Raw genomic sequence first — 14,199 nt, forward strand, 5'->3', positions numbered from 1 at the left:
TGTCTACTTAGAGATGCACCATAGGAACAGAAGAGAAAATTAGTATTCAGGGGAGCCTACTTAAGCAATTCAAGAAGCTGTAACAGTAAATAGTTGAACAAACCTGTAGTAATTAAGATTTTGTCCATCTGAATCTTCTCCTCATCTAATGAAAGAGGAGAAGCTGATTCCTCTGTCTTTGTCCAAACTCATAACTGCAGGACTGGGTCTGCCCTGACCATCTGAAGCTGGAAAAATCAGCAGCTGGAAGTATAAAAACTGCCTGCACAGTAGCATAGCTCACAGTTTGATGATTAGGACCCTATCCTGGGAAGCAGACTGGTCTTCCAGTCTGAAACTCCTAATCTGACATGTAACTCAGCTCTCGTGTATCTTGACAGATGTTCTTATTTCCGAAGTATTGCAGAGTAAGGAGAGACCCACCAACAGCTGCCCTTTCAGAGGGAGAGAGAAAAGAAAAAAGCAGCTCATCACCTGCATCTGGAGGAAGAACATAATGTCTGTTAAGCGAGAGACACTGGGCTTGTGATTCCCAGCCTGAGAAAGGCATCTAATCCTGAACTGAAAGTGGTGTATTATCCAGTAGATACCTAGAGTCACTATCTTACTGTTAAACCTCAAGATGTACTTGATGATAAAATTACTGGGAGTCACAGCATCTTAGATCCACCACAGCATCATGTGATCCACCTTCTGCAGCCCAACCTCTTCTTCAGAGCTGAAAGGTCTTTCTGTCAATAAAGGGAGAGGAGACAGAAGGGCTAGAAACAGGCTGTGTCCCGGGCGTGCCCTCCTTCATTCCCCTTGAAATATAGCCGTGTAATACGGGCATTTCACGGCCCTGAGAACTGTACACGTCTGGCCTAACTGGAGGATGAGCAGAGTGTGCTAGTGAAGGATGCACCTAAGATGCCCGATTCTCCCCACACTGTAAAGGTTACCAAACTACCTATGCCACTGTGTAAGTACTAGTCTGGAAGCTGCTGGCCTTGAAGTTAAATATAGAAGAAATAGAGGTGTATAGCAACGTGAATCCTCTGTAGGGCAAGTAAGGGCTGGAGACAGAAGGGGTTTGGAGGAATCAGGGAGGTGTCTGAAGCCATCTGTTTTTCTCTCACAAGATTTTTGCTTTTTCCCATCACTGTCTTGTGTGACAGGGCATTCATCTTAAGACATCGAAGGTTTCACAGAGCTACTCCTTCTCCTACTGTTTATCTCCCCTGATTCTCCCTGCATCACCTTTTCAATGTTCCCTGATGCCAGGAGAGGTCACAGAAGAGGCCAGGACTGAGCCCTGCTTACGGATATGGAGAAGGAATGGGACAAGGGAACTAAACCAGATTTCCAGAAATAGCTTTTTGCTCCTGTTGCTGTTGTCACAGAGGAAGGATAAGGCAGAGCAGTGAGCGGTAAGAAGGTAAAAAGGAGCGGGACCATGTTCTGGAAGGGGTGCCCCCTCTGTAGTAGGTAGTCTGCCTGATTCTTTCTCATTGACTAATCCTGTTGTTTTGACAAGCCAAAAGCATAGATAGGTGGAGGCTGTTTTCTTTTTCGGTCTGTCCCAGCCTTCTCAGATACAGGCAGTCTGTTACCTTAGGCTTGCTTGGTCTGTGCCTGAGAGTGGTGTACCTACCCTGACCCTTGGTTAACTTCCTTGAGGGTTTGTTCAGTTTGTGTTTTTTTTTTTCTTGAAAAAGATGGGGAAAAAAAATGAAAAGGGAATTATTATAATATCAAGGCAAATATTTTCAAGCACAGGAATGGTAAAAGCATCTTTGCCATTTGTATTTTCCTGTAAGATTTACAAATGTTCTGGAGGCCTTAAGTTTCTATTTTGTCAAAACAATGACAAGCAAAAAATTTAGAAAATAAAAAATGTACTAACATGAACAGATTGAAATCCAATAATAGAATTTTCTGATTATTTGTTTTTTAAGTGACTATATTATAAAGACCACCGACAACAAATTGTTTAAGCTGAGGCTCCAGGGTTGCATGTTATTATAGCTAGTTGCCAGTGATTCTTTTTCTGTCCTGTTAACTAGAAATATAACTTTTTACTTTGTGGAAGGCTTTGTCTTCAGGTAAAAGATGAAGCTAGCAGTGGAGGAACACAGGGAAAAGTCCATTGGACAGCAGTTAGACAAGGCATCAAAACATGGGATACCTAGACACAAGTATTAGTTGTGGCTGCATGTTCTGTCTCAACAGAAACCATATTTAACTTTGGTTTAATCCTTTTTGGAATGGAGTTTAGGGGCTTGTTTCCTGAATTTCTGGACAGAAAATAAAACATTTTCTGCCTGGTTTGACTTTCTTACTTTTAGATTATGTTTAAAATTAATGTATACTTCCTATGAAGATCGTAGAGATCCTCTGTCATGGTCAGGGTCCAGCACCCTCCTTTGTCACATTGAAGTCAATAGGAACTTTCCATACGAAGAACGTAACCAAAATAAAACTAGGTCTATGAAACACACTAATGTTTCAGGCAAACTTTAGCATGTCTGGAATAAAATCAGGAAAACATGTTTTCTGCCCTTTTCAATAAACTGGAAAATCAGCTAAACATAGTTATTTTTCCAAGTTTAGAGCAATACTTTAATGAAACTAAAGTGGGAATGAATTTAAATAACTCATTCAAATGTCTTTTCTCTTATTTGACTATGATGTTATCTTTAATAAGTCAAGTCAACATTGAATTATAGTAATATTATTTGTATTTTCCACTTTTCCTACACTGTTACATAATATTCTATACAACATTGCGTACCTAACAGCAAAGTACATGTAAATCCTGGGATGGGGATGGTTTTCTATGCAACAAAGATAAAATGACAAGAGAAGGTTTGCACGATTGTACTTACATAAGCTCATGTCCTGATCTCATGGAAATATTTCTTTAGCAGTAGCATCTTAAAGACATATAAGGTATTTTCTATTCTGAGGCACAGCTTTATTTTGACTCACTCTGGTTGTGGGTAAATTACTGTTGAAGTAAGCTTGATTGGCAATAGGAAGATACAATTGATTTTGTGGTACCTACAGATTTTGTAAATGAATCTATATTTGCTTTGGGAGAGTTGGATTGTATGTCCTGGAAGACAACTCTCAATTCTCTAGGACCTGATTCAGATTTTCTTATTCTCAGCTTCATCCATAGATGATCAGATAGGCAGTTATGAATAAAATCTCTCTGAAATAGCTGGGTTAAAACCTTTTTTGAACCTGCATAACTTTAAAAAAATCATTTAAAGAATTATTATTTAGCTGATCTGACAACTGGCATTAGTTTCCTAACCGGTTTGGCATTTTCAGCAAGTTGGATTTTCACATAAAATGCTATAAAAAGGTAAAAATTCAGTTGAATTCAATTGTGTCAGTCACAAACAATCATCACTTTTATTCAAGGTATGGTAAGGCGACTGCAATACTTAGTACTAGAACTTTATCTAAGTATTCCTGATTAATGAGCCAGTTGGAGTTTTACACAACTCCAAGGAAAAACATAATGAAAATACTAAGATAGTGAGAGGGAGTTTGGCTGATTAAACACATCTGATTTAAAGAGGGTTTGGGGTTTTGATGTGTTTTTGGGGGGTTGATTGGGGTTTTTTTTAAGTTTCTGGTATGTTGTATAATTTAATGTAATGTAAAAGTTGCTCTTTTTAGCATCCAGTAAAAGACAGGTTGCTGTTAAAGATTCATATCCTATACATGCACAGGCTACACAAAGAGCTGAATGTTCTGAAACAATTTATAAACCCTAATCCCATGAAAAAAAGTAATCTCAATCTATCTTCATGTGACCCAGATTTATGAGCAGTGCAATGTCAACTCGGCTGCAAATTACAATCCTGTTTTAACAGTTCAAAACACATTTATCCCTATTAGTGTCAATGGAAATACCAAGCCATTCTCAAAACGTATCCCTTAATACATTTAGAGCTGCAAAAGCATTTAGGATTAAGGTATAACACTTACAAAACTGTATTTTACCTTTTAGTTTCTTTTTCCTTTCCACCATACTTGTGTATTGAATAAGTCCATCTCAATGATAAAGACCATCTTGCAAAAGACCAAGTAGAAATCTTGCCATAGATTAAGAAAATGATGCTGTTTGAACAACAGTGAAACCTTGTTATACTGATTGTCCTTTTATGTAATCCAATTACGTGCGAGTTTTACTTCATATTTTTCCACAGTGTAAAAGACTGTCAGAGTTCAACGAACCAGTAGTTTGAGCATCTGGTGATATCTCATATTGCATAAGACTGAGATGCCACCTACCCTGAAAGCAAAATTAATGACTTGGCGTATCTTGCAATTATGGAGTGCTGGCTCATTTTCTAATCTATTCTCTATTACATTTAGGAAAGATGATGCTAAATTTATTTGACTGTTATACTCCATGAACATCACATTCCAAAAGTCACACGCTTCTCCTTTTTTCCAGCCAGCATGGATTTAAGTTCCTGGAGACTGTTGATCTGTTTTTCCAGCGCTCAGGAGACTAACGTCTCATCTGACACCTGTTCAGATCCTTTTTCTCAGGTTCATTTGATAGTTACACTAGCAACTGTTGTGAAAACCCAAACCACTGAAACTCCATGGATATACAACGGTTAGCAAGGACTCCTTGCAAGAATTTTCCTGCTCTTCAAAGCTTTTTCTTAGTCTTCTTATGTGGCAGGTACATTAATGTTTTAGTGTACAGGAGAACACTTTGTAATATTCCTTGCATCCATACCTGGAATTTTTTGAGCGTACTCCTGATGTGTTCAAAGTGGTTCCCCCACCAGTGGCACCAAGGCTGAAGTCACAGTCAGGTGATGTCTAGACAGCACTGTTTGCAGTGTAGACCCAAGGTCCTCCCGCATGCCTTGTGCAGGCTGAGGCCCAGAAACTACTGTGAACTTTAGTGCTGAAATGGATGTAACGTGGACATAGAGCCCTGTAACCTTAATAGATCTCAGCAAACTGAACCCCAGTTTTCTCCTCTTTGCACTGTGCTGGTGAGTAATGTAGATTCCCTGTTGGAAAAAGGGCATTTCCTGGCCAAGTGGGCCAAGGACCAAAACTACTTCATTTCCTTTCTCTTCTCAACTGAACTCTTCTGTACCTCACAGTTGTGAAGAAGATGTCTGATTGTCTCATGCTTTGACCTGACAATTCCCTCTGTCAGGTCCCAGAAGTAGTTTGTCTCAAAAAACATTTGACTGTGTCAGATCACCTGGGTCATGCATATCATGCATGGTGACCAGTCTTACAATTTTTTTCTTATAGGCTGTCCTTCATAATTGGGTATCTCTAGTCCTATACATGATTTGTACTGGAGAGAGATGTGTTTATCATCATCCCATAGATTTTTCAGTAGTAATTTTTCTTCTATGAACTAAGCTGTTTAGAAAGAATAGTTTTCAGGAATGAAGGATCATCAAGTGCTGCAGTTTAAATGGGCATTCACCAAAGGGTAGAGTGAATGAGTGTGCAATGGATAGTTACAATGCTGAATTTTTCTTATGAAAGTTTTCAACATCACAGTTTTTCACCTGGGAAGTTAGATTTTCAGGTTGATGTTGTAAAAATGGAAAAAATGAAAAAGAAAAATAATGAGTGAAACAGCCTTTAAACAATTAGAAATTGCCCAGCTTGGTACCTTTTTCAAGGGCTGTCACTGTCCTTCTGTGTTCTTTGTGATACTTTTCAGCACAACTTTTAAATGTGTCAAGAAAATATGTGGAGCACATGGGGCAGGATGTGTTTTCCCTCACTTCCCATTCTGCTCCTGCTCTTTCGGTGTTACGGTAACAGCTGTTGAAGGAAAAACTGAATTTCTTACCCTATGCTTTCCAGCAGCAGAAGTAACTTTCTTTTTGTCTAATCCTGTTACTTAAACCTCTGTATTACTGCACACCTGATCTCCCTTGTGTTATTTTTAACTCAGTGGAAAACAGAAAGATATGTTTTATCGGCACCACCTGCTTAAATTAAAAAGGGAAAGATAACTGAGTTTGATATTCTCTTACCTTCCATGAAAAAAAAAAGAAAAAAGAAAAAAAAGGAAGTAATAAGCTGTAACGTAGGACAAAGTACTAAGAGGGAAATCAGAAGATGTTTCTAAATCCTAATGTAAAGATTTCCTCTTTTTTTCCAATTAAGGACTTATTGAAATCGTATTTATATTAAACCTATTTAGGTAGTGATTTTGTCTGGCTTTTGGAATTCCTACAACTTCTACTGTTGCCATATGCTGTGAGAAGAGCTGTAGGTGTTCGAAAGTAGCATACCAAGTCCCGACATCAGTCCTTTTGGAGAGATGTTAGAAGTATCCTGTGAGAGCCCTGATAAACTCAATAGCAAGAATACTTTTAAAGTGGTAAAACATTTTAAATGAGTTACAAAAAATCTTTGACACTTTCTGTGTCAGCTGTGTCCCTAAAATAAGTTACTATTGTCACATACAGAGTTCAGATGGCAAATCTTTTCCTTTATTACTCTAGGATATCTATTTAGAAAATCGTATTAGGTTCAGTGACCTTTGGTTATGTTTATGTTATTTTGTGATGCCTGGGAGATTTTTTAGCTGTTATAAAGCAGCATAGTACTGTGCTTTTGGAAGTCTGAACATGTTCTGTAGAAGGATACTAGTGAGCAACTATCCATCTTTGGATTCTTTTTTTTTGTTGTTTATTCCAATTACAAGGTTGTTGCCAATTAAACCTAGTACTTCAAGCAGTTATCTGACACATTGTAGAATCAGATATTCATACTCTTAATATGAATTTTAAGTTTAGAATGGACTTTCACTTTGTAAAGTTGGCTCTCTGTTTCTTGTAAAAAAAACTATTATGCAACAAGACCAAAATTTGGGGCATCTCATCTTGCTGCCATGTCATTTTAGTAGTCCATAGTATCTAGAAAGAAAAACTTTTTAAAAGCTACAATTTTTGTTTTCATACACAGAGCTCAAAAAAAAGAAGGATGTATCTTTATAGAATACAATCTGTGTTTATAAGTATTAAAATGGTGAGCTTTGATTCAAACAATCTTTCGTTTAGGTTCCATGTGTGAAAGTAATGGTCAGTGTATTACAGTGAAGAGAAATACTTTGATCTGTACAGGGCATTTTATCAGTGGTTGTTTAGTGACTTGTTCTTCAGGTTGTATTAGTCTAAGAAATGTGATCTGGAACTTTATCTCAGGATTGTTACAATGATAGCATTAACAGACCATCAGTATGTTCCATTAAATACATATATATATATATATATATATATATAGGCAGTCATTAGAAGAGATGATTGAGGGTAGGATGGTTTGTTATGGGTCTTCACTGAGGCAGGACATGTCCGTAACTTCCATACAACTGGTTTCTACTTTTTCACTAATAAAAGGGGGATATCACATATACTAAGGGACTAGACTAAGGTCTTTGAATGGGTGACAACATATAAGCAAGGTACAAAAAATTCCTGAATACTACTGGTATACTCCAAAGCAGGCAAGTACAAGCAGCCACCACAATGTCAACTGCAGCAAAAGGCAGGCTGCACTGGCGATGGCTGTTAAGCTGGTAGGCTTCTCTTCTCCCACTGGTTTGTCAGCTGGTCACAGCTTTCCCTCTTATGAGTAATTGGCAAAGAAGCATGAGGATATGGGAGAGGTGAAGTAGCCAGCCATACACTGCAAATTGCTGTATTCTGTTGTGGAGAATGACCCAAATGACGTACTCCTGACCACTTCTCTGTCAGACCAGCACAGGCAGTGGAAGTTCATTAGTCTTCCGGAGCAATGAGAAAGTTTCACAGCACTCTCCAGACTAGCTGGCTGTAATAAGGTCTTTTACCATCTCATGCCAGCATACTCTTCATGCAGTCCCTCTGCTGCCTTGCCCTCACCTCATCCAAAGCATGTGTCCTCTCTCTTCTTGCTTCTTCCTTGGCTGCCCAACCACTTAACAGAACCAGCCACAGCTGCACCTCATCTACATCGGCCAACCCGCTGCCCCTGAAGCCAGCCCACAGCTGTATATTATCAATGATAATTAACCCAGCTTCATTCCTCTACAGGAAAGGCTCTTTCACTTACTGTGCCACAGGTGCCTCCTTTGCTCTTGATTTTCTGTCTCTGTAGATGTCATCACTCAATTTCTTTTCACTGTTATTGTCTACCATAGCCAGCTCTGTCATCTTTCAAATTTCTTCCCTTTGTGCTACTGAGCTCTCTACAGCCATGTTGCTACTTTCAGGTCAGATTTCATTTCCAGTAGCCTATTGACTCTAAATCATACTCCCTTATCCTAAAAGACTTATTCTTAGGGAACCTGTTTTCCTTCACTGTCCATCATCCATTCCTATTTTTCTTAAGCAGATGTAGGAAACTGTGATTACTTAGTTAGCAATACATTTAGACTGTTTCCCTTGAAGCATTTAGTCCATTATCTGTACTTAATCTTCAGTGGCTTAATGGAAAGATGGTGTATAATTAAAAAGTGAGAATACAAGAAGATTATACATCTAGCAATTCAAAACTGCTGCTTCTTCCTCTTCCTCCCCATCATTCTTAAACAGAAGTTATAGTATTATTATTACTTGAGGAATTTTGGGATATGTGTGAAGGGTTGCCAAATTTAGTGGAGTTTAAAGCCCAAAAGATTTCTGTTCCCCAGTCTGTTTTCTGGTGTTCCTGTCAGTAGGATCATTTGTTAACAAGTCTTAGCATGCATTCCCAATAGACACATAGGCACAGCACACACACAGCGGGCCACACAAGTGGGCAGACTGTGCACCCACATGAACATCAACAGCACTCACACAGAAATGAACAACACAGTGCAGTCCTGTTCCCCTTCTCCAGATGATCAGCTCACTAGTGGACATTCATACAACTTTGCTTGCCATTCACAGTCACTCCTAAATTCATGGCTTCCTAGATCAGACAGGTCTGCCCAGGATCCATTTAACCCATCTCCAGGTCTGACCTTGTGTCTTTCCAGATTCTGGACTATTCCAACTTGCCAGCTAGTCCAGTTTGAAGTGTGTTGGTGTCATCTCTACACAGAGAGCAAGGTCATACTGAAAAGAGTGAGGAACAGGGTTCAACGAGATAGGACAGACTGCAGTGATCAGGTATGGAGCTCAGCTTTACAAGGGTATATTGACCCTTTCCCTGCCTTTGGTTCTTTCACCTAAACATCCTCTAGAAAGTTTCACCCGTTCCCATAAACCCCTTAAAGACTCTGAGAATAAATTTGCTTTTTCCTGTGAGACCCATGATACTTTTGTCCCCCCTCTTTCAAAAAGCTGTTGGAACCTCTCCAAGGCCTTGAGTGATTCATTCAGTTGTCGTCCATCAATCTGTGAACCGAGAGATCTTGTCTTCGATACTGTCTCTGTTATCTCTTGTTCCTTAGGGTTTGTGTATCTAGGTGGGACTTATTACTTTTTCAGCTTCTTTTTGTTTTTCAGCAATATTCTCAAGAAATGCCCTTACATTACAGGTGTCTACATATCCTTTACATTCCGCACAGTTTTTACCTTCCATGTGTCCTTACAGTACTTATTAATATTCTGCCATGTTTGAGCAACTAGCGCTTGTATGCTTTGTGCTCAAGAAGACTGATCTACACCCCCCACAAAAAAAAAAAAAGAGCCAAATCTCTTTGTTAGAGGCATTTATTAACAAGATTCTAAGAACAGCATTACCAAATGTTCTTCTAAGCAATACAGTGTGCTTTTTGCAGACTTTGAAGAGAGCAACAGCTACAGAAAATTGCTTTGATTTTTACACGATATTTTGCTGGCAGAAGAAATACACTGATATTAAAAACACCTCTGGTAACAACAAATAACTAGCCACTTGGATTATATCATGATTTAACGTGAAAACTCAGGAACAACTCCAATCCTGTGGGCTTTCAAAATACCCAGTAATCTTCAGATCTTTTAGTGCTGCTTTGACAGCTTTTCTACAACAGCAACCGAGAGGGTCTGTGTATTCTGCACAGAACTCCTAGTATTCAGCAAAAAAAAAAAAAAAAAAGGAAAGCCAGAATATTTTAGCTGCAATACTTTACATTTCCCAGAGTACCTTCTTGAGCTGTTTCTTAGCAATTTCACTGCAGTAGTGCCTTATGTGATAAGAAGACATGAGACTTCATTTCACATGATGTTCTTCAGCTGTGAATCTGAAATTATTGAAAAACTCAGTTTTCAATAATTATTTTCTCATACAGAAAGAGGATTCTTGATGAACACAAACTGTTATGTGAGGGAAAAAACCCGAAGCACCTAAACAATTTGTCTCAGTTTTGATTGATTAAAATTTTTTTATCTGCTGTAGAAAGCCTGCCAAGATATTCCATAGACCACAACCCCTTCCCAGAGGCAGCTTACCCTTCTCTGCTGGGTCTCCATGTGAAACAAGCCAGACCTATTCCCTCACCTTCAGGCAATCAAAAGTTTGAATGAACTATGAATATGAAGGATGACTTTGACCTAGAGCTCAAAGCAGTCAAAGCATGGGGAGGTGGGATTTAAGCCATTTTTTTTCTTTCCAAGAATTACATCAGAAAGCAAAAATTTTCCTAAATACAGGAAAACACATAGATGAATAAAATGGTTTCTGAATGAAATGGCATAGACTTTTAAAGCCTACAAACCTTAAAAACTCCTGTGGAAAGGACCAGTACTGCATCTTAAACAGCACAATACAAAAAAGACATATCTTTCTAGAAATTGGTGATGATTTTATTCACTGCAGATTCCTAAGACTCCACATATTAAAGTAACTTCCCTCTAAAGTCCAGCCCCACATGCTGAAACAGCCAGCCAATATAAAGGTCAAGATATCCACCAGGTCTACCACAGCTCCACATTGTAAAAACCCAGGAAAGGAATGGCTGCTTCTGGACGCAGTATTTTAAACAGTATGCATCTCTTGCTCAGGTCCAAAATCCTAGTAAAAAAGCATTTTTTTCCAGATAACTTTTTTTCTGCCATTATTTTTCCATAAAATAGATCTCATCCTTCACTCAAGTGTATCTAAAGCCATTAAATACACCAAATTAGATCTTATCTTGCCTAAAATATTCAGTGTGTACATAGCTGCTATTAAATTTTCTTCTCCTTTCCTGGTACAAGAACAGGCATAGATAATGTGTGGACAATGTGGACACATGGATGGCGTAGAAGTGTACTTGCTGTCTTTCAGAAATGATCACTTGAAGGTAACCTTTTTATGTTCACATTGTTTATCTCTTCCCATAGGACTGATTTCTAACAGTTTGCTTTTCACCTTTCACTTGCACAACTGCACACTGCATTTCTCACCCCTGAATTTCTTGTTTTGTCGGATCATTTCTGCAATTTGTCAAAGTCATTTTGAATTCTAACGTTATGTTTCAACCTACTTGCAGCCTCACCTGGTTTTCCATCATCTGTGCACTTAATAAACTTGCTTTTTACTTTAGTATCAAATTAATAAATGACAAGATTTCAGTAAAACCAGATTCTGAGCAGACATCTTCTACTGCGGGCAGTCATTCTTTGATAGCTACCCTTCTGGTAAGTTTTCCAACATGGTTTACACCCACGCTGTAGCAGATTTTATCCATATAATCCTGTAATAAATTTTGTCTAGATCATGTCTCCCAAACTTGCTTATCAGAGTATCATACGGGACATCACTGGAAGTTTCACCATTTTCATGATATGAAACCTCTTTCTGTGTTTCCATTCTATCCTCAAGTCTCATTACCCCACTGCAGAATAAAATTATATTGATTTGACACATTTAATTTTTTACAAATCCACATTAGCTGCTATTAATCCTGTAATCTTTCAGCCCCTTCTCTGCTTGCATATGGTTTAGTTACTTGTATCAAGGTTACTCAGGGTCCACAATGAAGCTCTAAAATCCCCATGAAATCCTCCAGCTTGCTTCCTTTTACCATTCTTAGGATTAGCCTGCATTTAGGCTGCTTCTCGTCCCTATGAATTTTCAAAAATAACTCCTAGTGGATGTGTTTATTTCAGCCAGTTCCATAAATATTTTAGAATGAAATTTATCAGGGCCAGCTGATCTCCAAACAATTATCTTACCTAAATGTATTCGTACCTGTTTTCCCCTTGCTCTAGACTGAGATCTTATCCCACTGATGTGAAGTAATCAATTGGTGAAGCCAGAGCTGACAGACAGGGGATTGCGGGGAGGCAGGATTCAAAAAGGGCACAAAATGCATGGGTTTTCTTAGCTGTTAGTAGTTTCCTTCTCTGTTAGGTAATGAGCTGGATTTTTTTTTCTACTTTTATGCTGGCATGCTCTGCATTTGTTATTGTGACATGTCTTGTTGGTTTCATGCTTCCACATGCTTGCCTATGTTTTTTTTTTTTATTCATCTTCAGCAATCTGATTTAGTCTTCACTTCCTGAATTCTTCTTTTGTTTGAAGTAACTGAAGAATTCATTAGTTAAATCGATCGCTTCTTATCCTTCTGCACTGCACTGTGTGCAAATATGACTCTGGCTTAGAAGTCATGTGTAACATGGCATTCTTTCAGAATAGGTGATGCTACACAGAAGCAGATGAGATGGATACAAATTTAACAGAGGGAGATATTTAGATATATAATAAAATACAGAGGTAGTTAGCTTTCTCAAAATCAGCTGTACATCTTGTTTACATAGCATGCAGAGGCATTTGAATTATTGGAGTTCATCAAGTAAATATTTTAAGATTAATACAATAACCTTGTCTAGGAGAGAATTACTGCTTTTTTTGTCTCTCACCTATTTGTATGAAGTCTGTTTTATAACCCTACAACTAATTCATTAAATGTTTTGCAAACAGTGCTAATACTAGTCAATTATACTAGCTAGCATTTGACAAGACCTAGAAATGCCTTACAGATTACCAACTGAGTCACTACATGAACAGGAATTTACAGATATGAAGAATGCTGGCATTTCCATTTATAAGTGTTTCTGACTGTTTTTGTTTTGATTACTTACACACACATGCACATAAGCGGGACTCATCAGCTTATTGTGGCTTGAAAGTTGACTCAGGCTGGCAACTGATGCATCTACTGCAGATCAGCTGTTCCTTCATTAGAATCTGTCACTATGGCCTGTAAGAATTATTATAATTAACATTGCAGAATTCGTATTGCTGGACAAGGGTGGATCCCCTTATGCTGAAAGCATTTAATAGCCTCAGTATTTACATCATAAATGATATCTGGCAAGGCACAGTGTCTTGGTCCTTTGTAATTAATAATCTTTTCTGTTAATTTGGGAGAAAAGATAATCATTCACTCTACGAAAAAATGATCTAACAAAGAGTATGCAAGGAAAATAAAAGATCTTCATTTTGCTCTGTCATGCATGCAAACAGTGAACAACAAAGGAATGTCTGTATTACATGCCTCAGGCTGTGAACTATTGGCACATTTAATCTGAGAAGAAAGGCTTTGAGGGTCCATCTGACCTCCCATTCTTCTTCTGTGATTTGGTCAGAATAGAGAACTCATCAAACCTCCTTGTCCTGAGGCCCACAGTGAAACTCCCATAGCACTACAGCACCTGCTTGCAGCCAACAATTTGTTTACCGCATCTTTAGTCTCAAGACCTTTTATAGCCTTTTTTTTTTTTTTTTTCCTATTGGATTCTCCTCTGATGTGCCAGATTCAGAGGTGCAGTTGCTCTTGTGCAGAGAAATTCCTTACCATGAAAGGAAAACATGCCTTTGCACAAAATGGGGCTCTGTCACTCCAGCCCTTACTTTGTGTTGCTTTCCCCATGCTGAGAAGAACATAAGGTACCTTTATTTTACTGAAGGTTGAATATGTATTTCAAATTCACAGAGCCTAGCTTTATAGTGTGTCATGCTCCCACAGGCACTGACTGAGAATAAAATGGGCTAGATTTAATTTCTAGTGTTTCTTACTCATATACTCAAATAATCTGCAGGGGAAACTAGTCACTAGCTAGTCACCACTCTGCTTTTGGAAAGCACAGCAGAGGTGGTGCTCCAGGCTGGCATTTGTAGCAGCTACGTGTCTGCTACGCTTCTTTCTGCTCTGCCAGAAGCTATCAGTACCACAAGGCGGAAAAGGGTGAGCCAAGGAAGGGTGGAAATTTTCCATCACCTTAGCAGGTGTGTGTGCATTTTGGAAACCTCTTCTGTCCTCTTGGT

Source organism: Falco biarmicus, chromosome 3, assembly GCF_023638135.1.
Source record: "Falco biarmicus isolate bFalBia1 chromosome 3, bFalBia1.pri, whole genome shotgun sequence".
Classification (NCBI taxonomy): domain Eukaryota; kingdom Metazoa; phylum Chordata; class Aves; order Falconiformes; family Falconidae; genus Falco; species Falco biarmicus.